Genomic DNA, 8171 nt, shown 5'->3' with positions numbered 1-8171 from the left:
ATATATATATATATATATATATATACGACGGGCTTCTTTCAGTTTCCGTCTACCAAATCCACTCACAAGGCTTTGGTCAGCCCAAGGCTATAGTAGAAGACACTTGCCCACGGTGCCACACAGTGGCACTGAACCTGGAACCATGTGGTTGGTAAGCAAGCTACTTACCACACAGCCACTCCTACGCCTCAGATTGGAGCCTGGTTACACAAAAAAAAAAACATAAACTACTGCTATAAAAATGTGTGTGTGTGTGTAGGTATACATGTATATAAATATTCATATATACAAGTTAGTGTGTGTGTGTGTGTGTGTGTGTGTGTGTGCATCTATATGTGAAGAGTCAGGTTTGGAGGGCATGAAAAGTGGGGATTGCAAAGAACCAGACAAGATAGCTAAAAGGAAAGCTAAGTATGAGGTTTATGAAGTTAGAGCAGAAGCAGAAAAGAAGAGGTTTGCAAATGTCCTACAGCATGAAGGTCAGAGACTTGTGGTGTTTCAGATTGCTAAACAGTGTGTCAGAGAGATTCAAGATGTGAGAGAGAAGTGTGTACTGATGAATAATGGTATGCTTGCACTCAGTGACTCTGAAAAGAAAGAGTTGTGGAAGTGCTGCTATGAAAGACTGTTAAATGTGGGGAATAAATGGGAGAAAGGGAGTCTCCCCTATGTAAACTCAACAGAGGGACCAGCTATTTGTGCTGACAGCAGTATGATAGGTAAGACAATTAAGGATATGAAGACAGGGAAAGCCTCTGATCCGTTGGGAGTTACTGCTGAGATGCTTAAAATATCTGGCGGAATAGGATATGGTCTAGTCCCCTCCTGCTGCATAATTTCTCAAGTTATTCATCAAGGTGTCATCCCCAATGATTGGTGTAGCAGCATTATAGTCAGCTGCTACAAGAGTAAGGGAGATGCTTTAGATAAAAGTAGGCATCAGATTACTGGACCTGGTGATAAAAGTTATGGAGAGAAAGCCCAATAAATTAGGAACAGAATTAGACTAGATGAAATACAGTTTGGCTTTGTCCTGGGGAGAAATACTATTGATGTTATTTTCATAATCAGGCAGCTGCAAGAAAAAATATTTAGCTAAGAATAAGCTGTTATACTTGGCATTTGTTAATCTGGAGAAAGCCTTTGATAGAGTACCTCACTATGTGATATGGTGGGTTCTGAGGAAGGTAGAGGTAGACGAGTGGCTTGTGAAAGCTGTACAGGTCATGTACAAGGTTTTTCAGTAAGGTGAGACTTAACGAGTACAGTGATGAATTTGTACAGGTAGGTTTTCATCCGGGCTCGATTCTTAGGCTTCTCCTTTTCATCATTGTCCTCCAGGCCATAACAGAAGAATTCAAAATGGGCTACCCCTGGAAACTGCCTTATGCTGATGCTTTTGCTCTCATAGCAGATTCTGTATCAGAGTTAGAAAAAAAAATTTCCAGGTGTGGAAACAAAACCTGAAATTGAAGGGCTTTAAGATTAGAAAACCTTCAGGTAAATGGCTCTGCTCGATATGTAGGAAAGGTGTAGGCAGGAATTCCATATGGTGTACAGTGCAAGCCATAGACACACAGATGCAGTAGAACAATAGGAAGATTATCAAATTAGTATTTGTATGTGGAAGATGTACGAGCCATAAAAACTACAGATTCTCAGGAAATTGATTGGTTCAGATGCCCTGAAGACTTGTTAGAAGTAGTGGATAATTTCTGCTACCTAGAAGACCTAATTAGTAGTTGGGGAGGTCATACAGAAAGTGTAGTTGTTAGAATAAGAATAGGATGAAGAAAATTCAGAGAGCTTTTATCTCTGTTGGCAATCAAAGGTCTCTCTCTCTGAGTGAATGGAAGATTGTATGATGCATGTATACAAGCAGCAATGCTACATGGTAGTGAGACATGGGCCTTGAATGTAGAAGACTTCTGAAGGCTAGAGAGGAATGAACCTAATATGCTTTGCTGGATGTGCAATGTCAGTGTATAATATACGATAAAGTGCTAGCGTTTTGAAGGAAAAGTGGGCATAAGAATTAGATGCAGTGTGCAAAAGAGAAGGCTGTGCTAGTTGGGTCATGTGACATGTATGGATCTAAACACTTGCATACAGAAGTGCTGATCACTTAAAGTGGATAGAACCTGTGGAAGAGGGAGACTCTGGCAGGCATAGGATGAAATATTGAAGGCCAGTCTCAAGACACTGAGCGTTATGGAGGGGAGATGACTAAGGACCAAGATATCTGGTGCATTGCTGTGGTCAAGAAGATCCATCTGCCACAGCAGAATTGATACTGATGCTGGTGTAACATAAAAAGCATCTAGCTGTAAAAACCATGCCAAAGTAGACTTTACTTGTGCTGGTGACATGAAAAATGCACCAAGTCCACTCTTTAAAGCGGTTGGTGTTAGGAAGAGCATCCAGCTGTAAAAACCATGCCAAAACAGACAGTGGAGCTTGGTGCAGTCCTCTGGTATTCCAGCTCGTGTCAAACCATCCAATCCATGCCAGCATGGAAGATGGACGTTAAATGATGATTTATTTATTTATTTATGTGTTTCAGCCAAGTGGCTGCGGTCATGCTGGTGCACCACCATGATGATGATGATATATATATATTGTGTATATATATATGTGTGTGTGTTACATCATCATCATTTAACAGCCATTGTCCATGCTGGCATGTGTTGGACACTGGTATTAGTCCTCATGACTTAGTGGTTTTGCAAAAGAGACTGATAGAACAAGTACCAGACTTAAAAAATAATTACTGGGGGTCAATCTGTCCCACTAAACCCTGAACTTCAGACCATGTGGTTGTGAAGTGAACTTTTTAACTACACAACCATGTCTGTGGTGGAGGTGCATGGCTTAATGGTTAGGGTATTGGACAATGCACTGTTCTTTATTTTGTGTTGCTTCACTCCACTCAGCTGACAAACATGAGTAATCCAAGAAACCAGCCCCATGGTTCTGTATCATTTCTGAAGGAGCTTTATCTTTTTTTTTTATCTATGCCTCTGTGTGTGTGTGTGTGTGTGTGTATCATGATGTCGTAGGAGAAATGTGTCCGCTTGGATGATGGCTCACTTGCACTAAACGAGGCTGCAAAGAGAGAGGCTTGGAGAAACCACTATGAAAGGCTGCTTAATAAAGAGAATGAATGGGAGGAAGAGAGTCTGCTGCATGGCGACCCAACAGAGGGACAAGCTATCCTAATTGACAGTACCTTAGTAGATAAAGCGATCAAGAGTATGAAGACAGGGAAGGCCCCCCCGGCCCATCAGGAATCACTGCAGAGATGCTCAAAATATCTGGCAGTGTCGTCTATAGCCTAGTCACCCGTATTGCGAACCAGGTGATACACGAAGGAGTCATACCCAATGACTACTTTGTAGTAGTCAACTGCTACAAAGGTAAAGGTGATGCTTTAGACACAAACAATTATAGAGGTATCAAGTTGTTGGACCAGGTAATGAAGGTCACCGAGAGGGTCATAGCCTAACAAATTAGGGAGAGAGTCAGTTTAGATGAGATGCAGTTTGCGTTCGTTCCAGGGAAAAGCACCACTGATGCTATATTTCTAGTATGACAGCTGCAGGAGAAATACCTAGCCAAAGATAAACCTCTGTACTTGGCTTTCATTGACATGGAGAAAGTCTTTGACTGGGTCCCCCGCTCCCTTATCTGGTGGTCAATGAGGAAACTAGGGATAGATGAATGGTTAGTGAGAGCTGTACAAGCCATGTACAGAGATACTGTCAGTAAGGTGAGGGTTGACAACAAATACAGTGAAGAATTCTGGGTAGAGGTAGGGGTCCACCAAGGTTCAGTCCTCAGCCCCCTCCTATTTATCATAGTCCTCCAGGCAATAACAGAGGAATTCAAGACAGGCTGGCCCTGGGAGCTCCTCTATGCTGAGGACCTTGCCCTAATTGCTGAGACACTATCAGAACCAGAGGAGAATTTTCAGGTGTGGAAGCAACTACTAGAATCGAAGGGCCTTAGAGTCAACCTAGCTAAAACCAAAGTCCTAACAAGTAGGAAGGTAAACAAAACACAAACCCCTTCAGGTAGATGGCCCTGCTCGATTTGTAGAAAAGGTGTAGCTAGAAACTCCATAAGATGTACCCAGTGTAAATTTTGGACACATAAGAGGTGTGGCAATATCAAAGGAAGGCTAACAAGAAATATAGTTTTTGTATGTGGCAGATGCTCAGGATCAATAAACACTGAAAATGTGCAGAAAACAACCTTTGCCACACTCCAGGGAGAAAAACTAGAAGTAGTTGATAGCTTCCGCTACCTAGGTGACTAAGTTTGTAGCAGGGGAGGGTGCACTGAAAGTGTAGCTGCTAGAATAAGAATAGCCTGGGCAAAGTTTAGAGAGCTCTTACCTCTGCTGGTGACAAAGGGCCTCTCACTTATAGTAAAAGGCAGATAGTATGACGCATGTGTGTGAACTGCCATGCTACATGGCAGTGAAACAAGGGCCATGACTGCTGAGGACATGCGTAAGCTCGCAAGGAATGAAGCCAGTATGCTCCAATGGATGTGTAATGTCAGTGTGCATACTCGACAGAGTGTAAGTACCTTGAAAGAAAAGTTGAACCTAAGGAGCATCAGATGTGGTGTGCAAGAGAGACGATTGCGCTGGTATGGACATGTGGCGAGAATGGATGAGGACAGCTGTGTGAAAAAGTGTTACACCCTAGCAGTAGAGGGAACCTGTGGAAGAGTTTGACCCAGGAAGACCTGGGATGAGGTGGTGAAGCACGACCTTCGAACTTTAGGCCTCACCAAGGCAATGACTAGTGACCAGGACCTTTGGAAATATGTAGTACGTGAGAAGATCCGGCAAGCCAAGTGAGTGCATAATCTGTGACCTCTGCCAGAAGTGTAACCAGCTCACTTATCCGTATCTTTTCTTCATTGGACACTAAAAACTCTGCTTGCGAAGACCTATTAAGGCAAGTAAATTTGAAATTTGAAATCTGAAATCGAAATTGAACTGAATCTGACAACTGGCACCCATGCCAACCTCTCCTTCATTGGACACAACCCTGTTGGGGCAAGTGAAATCGAAATCGTAATTTAACCATATTTGATGACTGGCACCTGTGCCAGTGGAGCACTAACAGCATAAAGTATGCTGCTGTTGCTAACACTGTAAGACAGTCTGTAATGTGACAGTGTCGTAAGTGAACACAACTGAAACTGATAATTCCCCACCATGCCTTGATGCAAAAGATCCAGTATAGGTCGGCAAACAAACGCTGCAAATAAAAGTAAACGTATGCGTGCAAATGAGGATGCCGCCAGGAGGAACTCTCTCAATGCACTTAGGATGGCTTCAGCGCGAAGAAGGGAAAGTGAAGAGCAGCATTGTGATCGGTTAGCACATATTGCTGCACAACGAGCCGCCCAGAGCAACGAGCAATGTTGAGCATACCAAACAAGAAATGCGTCCTCTACTGCTGCTGCATGAACTGCAGAGACTTAAGCACAACGCACAGTTTGACTTACATACGATGCTTCCTCAACTACTGTTGCACAAGCTGCAGAGACTGCAGCACAATGCACAGATTGACTTACAAGAGATGCTTCCTCAACTGCTGCTGCATGAGCTGCAGAGACTGCAGCACAATGTGCAGTTCGACTTACAAGAGGTGCTGCAGCAACTGCTGCTGTGTGTGCTACGGAGACTACAGGGGAAAGACAACAACGACTGGAGGCTACAACTCTGCGAAGGGCTGCATGAGTTTCCTACTCAAGGTCATGCTCCTCGCGTTGGTCAATGACAGCATTCAACTATGATCCTACAATTGACTACAGTAATCACCCTGACGTTCAAATAGGCTGCATGCCCACAATCTGCCAATTTTGCAGAGCTAAAATGTGGCCTGGAGAAACTCCTGGCATGTGCTGCTCCAATGGTAAGATTACAGTATCTCTTCTACAAGATCCTCCGCCCCTTTTGACTGATCTTTTGATGGGGGCGTCTCCTTATTCTCATGACTTTCTCAAGCAGATACGTGCCTACAACTGTGCATTCCAAATGACTTCCATTGGTATCAACATCATATGAGATGGGCATATCATGCCTTCCTTTAAAGTGCAGGGGTAGATTTACCATAGAATTGGTTCCCTGCAGCCGCATGATGCTGCCTCATCTCAGTTTCTTCAGCTCTACGTTGTGGGAGACTACACTGACCAGGCATACTTAACAAACAGCCCCTGGCAATGCCGGGTATGCCTGCGAGTATCTATAATATAAATCCTGTTCTGTGTGTGTGTGTGTGTAAAAGATTATAACAGCCGTATTTTTCAACTGATTTTCTCCAAACTGTGAACATACATTACTTACGTTCTAGGAATGGTTTTAGACTCTTAAAATTCTTTACATAATGAGTAACAGGCTCCTTGGAAGCAGAAAACTCCCGTTCATGGGTTACATTGAGAAAGGGCATAACGCTTTGTGAGTAACTTTCAGAAGTTAATTGTCTTCCTTGCATCCATTGGTCATAAGAAAAAGTTAAAATATTGCTTTTTATATTACATTCATGTCTTTGAAAGTTTTTAGAAATATTTACTTCTACTTTTCTAATATTAGTGATCTATCTATATCTCTCTATCCATCTCTATATCTCTGTCTATCTCTCTGTATTTATCTGTTTATATCTTATCTATCTATCTACATCTATCTTATTTGTCTAACTAGCTAGCTCTCTCTCTCTCTCTCTCTTTCTCTCTCTCTCTATCAATCTCTCTCTCTCTCTCTCTATCTCTCTATCTCTCTCTCTTCTCTATATCTCACTCACTATCCATTGTTTTCGCTTTTGGTTTTCAGACACTAGTTTTTTCACTCTAAGTTTTCAATCGCTATTTACAAACATCAAGTACAAATTACTGACAGAAAGAAGTTCACAATTGCTGATGAAAGTAATTTTATACATAATTTACTGACAGAAGTAACTTCATAAATTTCACTTCAATCCATACACTTCATAAAATTTGCCTACCAATTTCCTATTTACTTATGCAACGTTTTGTGATCTTTTTGTTATTTGTTGTTTTTTGACGGAATTACTGATTAAAGTAAGTTCATAATATATTGACAGAAGTAACTTCAAAAATTTCACTTAACTCCATACATTCACTTAATTTCGCTAAAAATTTCTTAACTACTTTTGCAAAAGTTTTGTGGTTCCAGTTGATCCGATCAACGAAACAGCCTGATCTTGAAATCAACGTGCAAGTGGCCGAGGACTTCACAGACACACATACCCTTAATGTAGTTCTCAGGCGCTCTTCATTTTTGCCAGCTGAGTGGACTGGAGCAACATAAAATAAGGTGTCTTGCTCAAGGAGAACGCGCTGCCGGGATTCGAACTCAAGACCTTACGATCGTGAGCCGGATACCTCAAGCACGAAGTCCTATGGTACATAAACATATATAATACATATGTAGCATGGTTACGACAAACACTTGGTGTCAGTTTTTCATTCAACTACTATCGTAGTTGAATAATATTCTTAACAGAGCTCTTTTGTCGCAGTCGGCGCCTTCCAAACTGTCTCACTAATTTAGTTTTAATCGAAATCAAATTTTGTTTGAATTATGTTTGAGCAGTGATAAGCTATGTATTTATACATAAAATACTTGAAATATGGTGCAATGGAACAAAAGTTAAGAGAAAAAGTATATAGACCAAACTGGTTGACTGACGGGTTGTAACGCCTGATATCGACATTTTGAGTCCACACCATTCTTTTAATTTTGATTAAGAATTATTATTTCTCAAAAATAACCCCCAATTGTTTTCCCCCAAAATTCCTATGTCCTCAGAATCTATATAGTCCGAGGTATATTTGTAGAGAATTTCATTTAAAAATATCCATTTTCTTGAAAGTTAAGACGAATTGAAGTGGACTCTGGTGAATTTTTCACAATTCCTCATCCCACCCCTCCCTAAAACACTTTCCCCATAACATTTTGTATATTCGGAATCTACATGATATAACATATATTTATAGAAATTTTCATTTAAAAATATCCATTTTCCTGAAAGTTATGATCATCCAAAGTCGGTCGGGCATAAATCTGTAGTTATGCCCACTACTCATATTTGGAATAAACTATTTCTTAGGCGCACACACAACAGATAAAA

General features: G+C 41.3%; 1 protein-coding gene across 1 annotated transcript in view; it reads left to right on the top strand.

Moving 5' to 3' along the window:
* The window catches only part of LOC106871526 (ubiquitin carboxyl-terminal hydrolase 5), a 67321-nt gene that overhangs the window by 13199 nt on the left and 45951 nt on the right, over nt 1–8171 (top strand). The gene's annotated exons all lie outside the window — the stretch shown is intronic.

This window comes from Octopus bimaculoides, chromosome 25, assembly GCF_001194135.2.
Source record: "Octopus bimaculoides isolate UCB-OBI-ISO-001 chromosome 25, ASM119413v2, whole genome shotgun sequence".
Lineage (NCBI taxonomy): Eukaryota > Metazoa > Mollusca > Cephalopoda > Octopoda > Octopodidae > Octopus > Octopus bimaculoides.
Note: the sequence above shows the minus strand (reverse complement) of the source record. Positions and strands in the feature narration are given on the sequence as shown.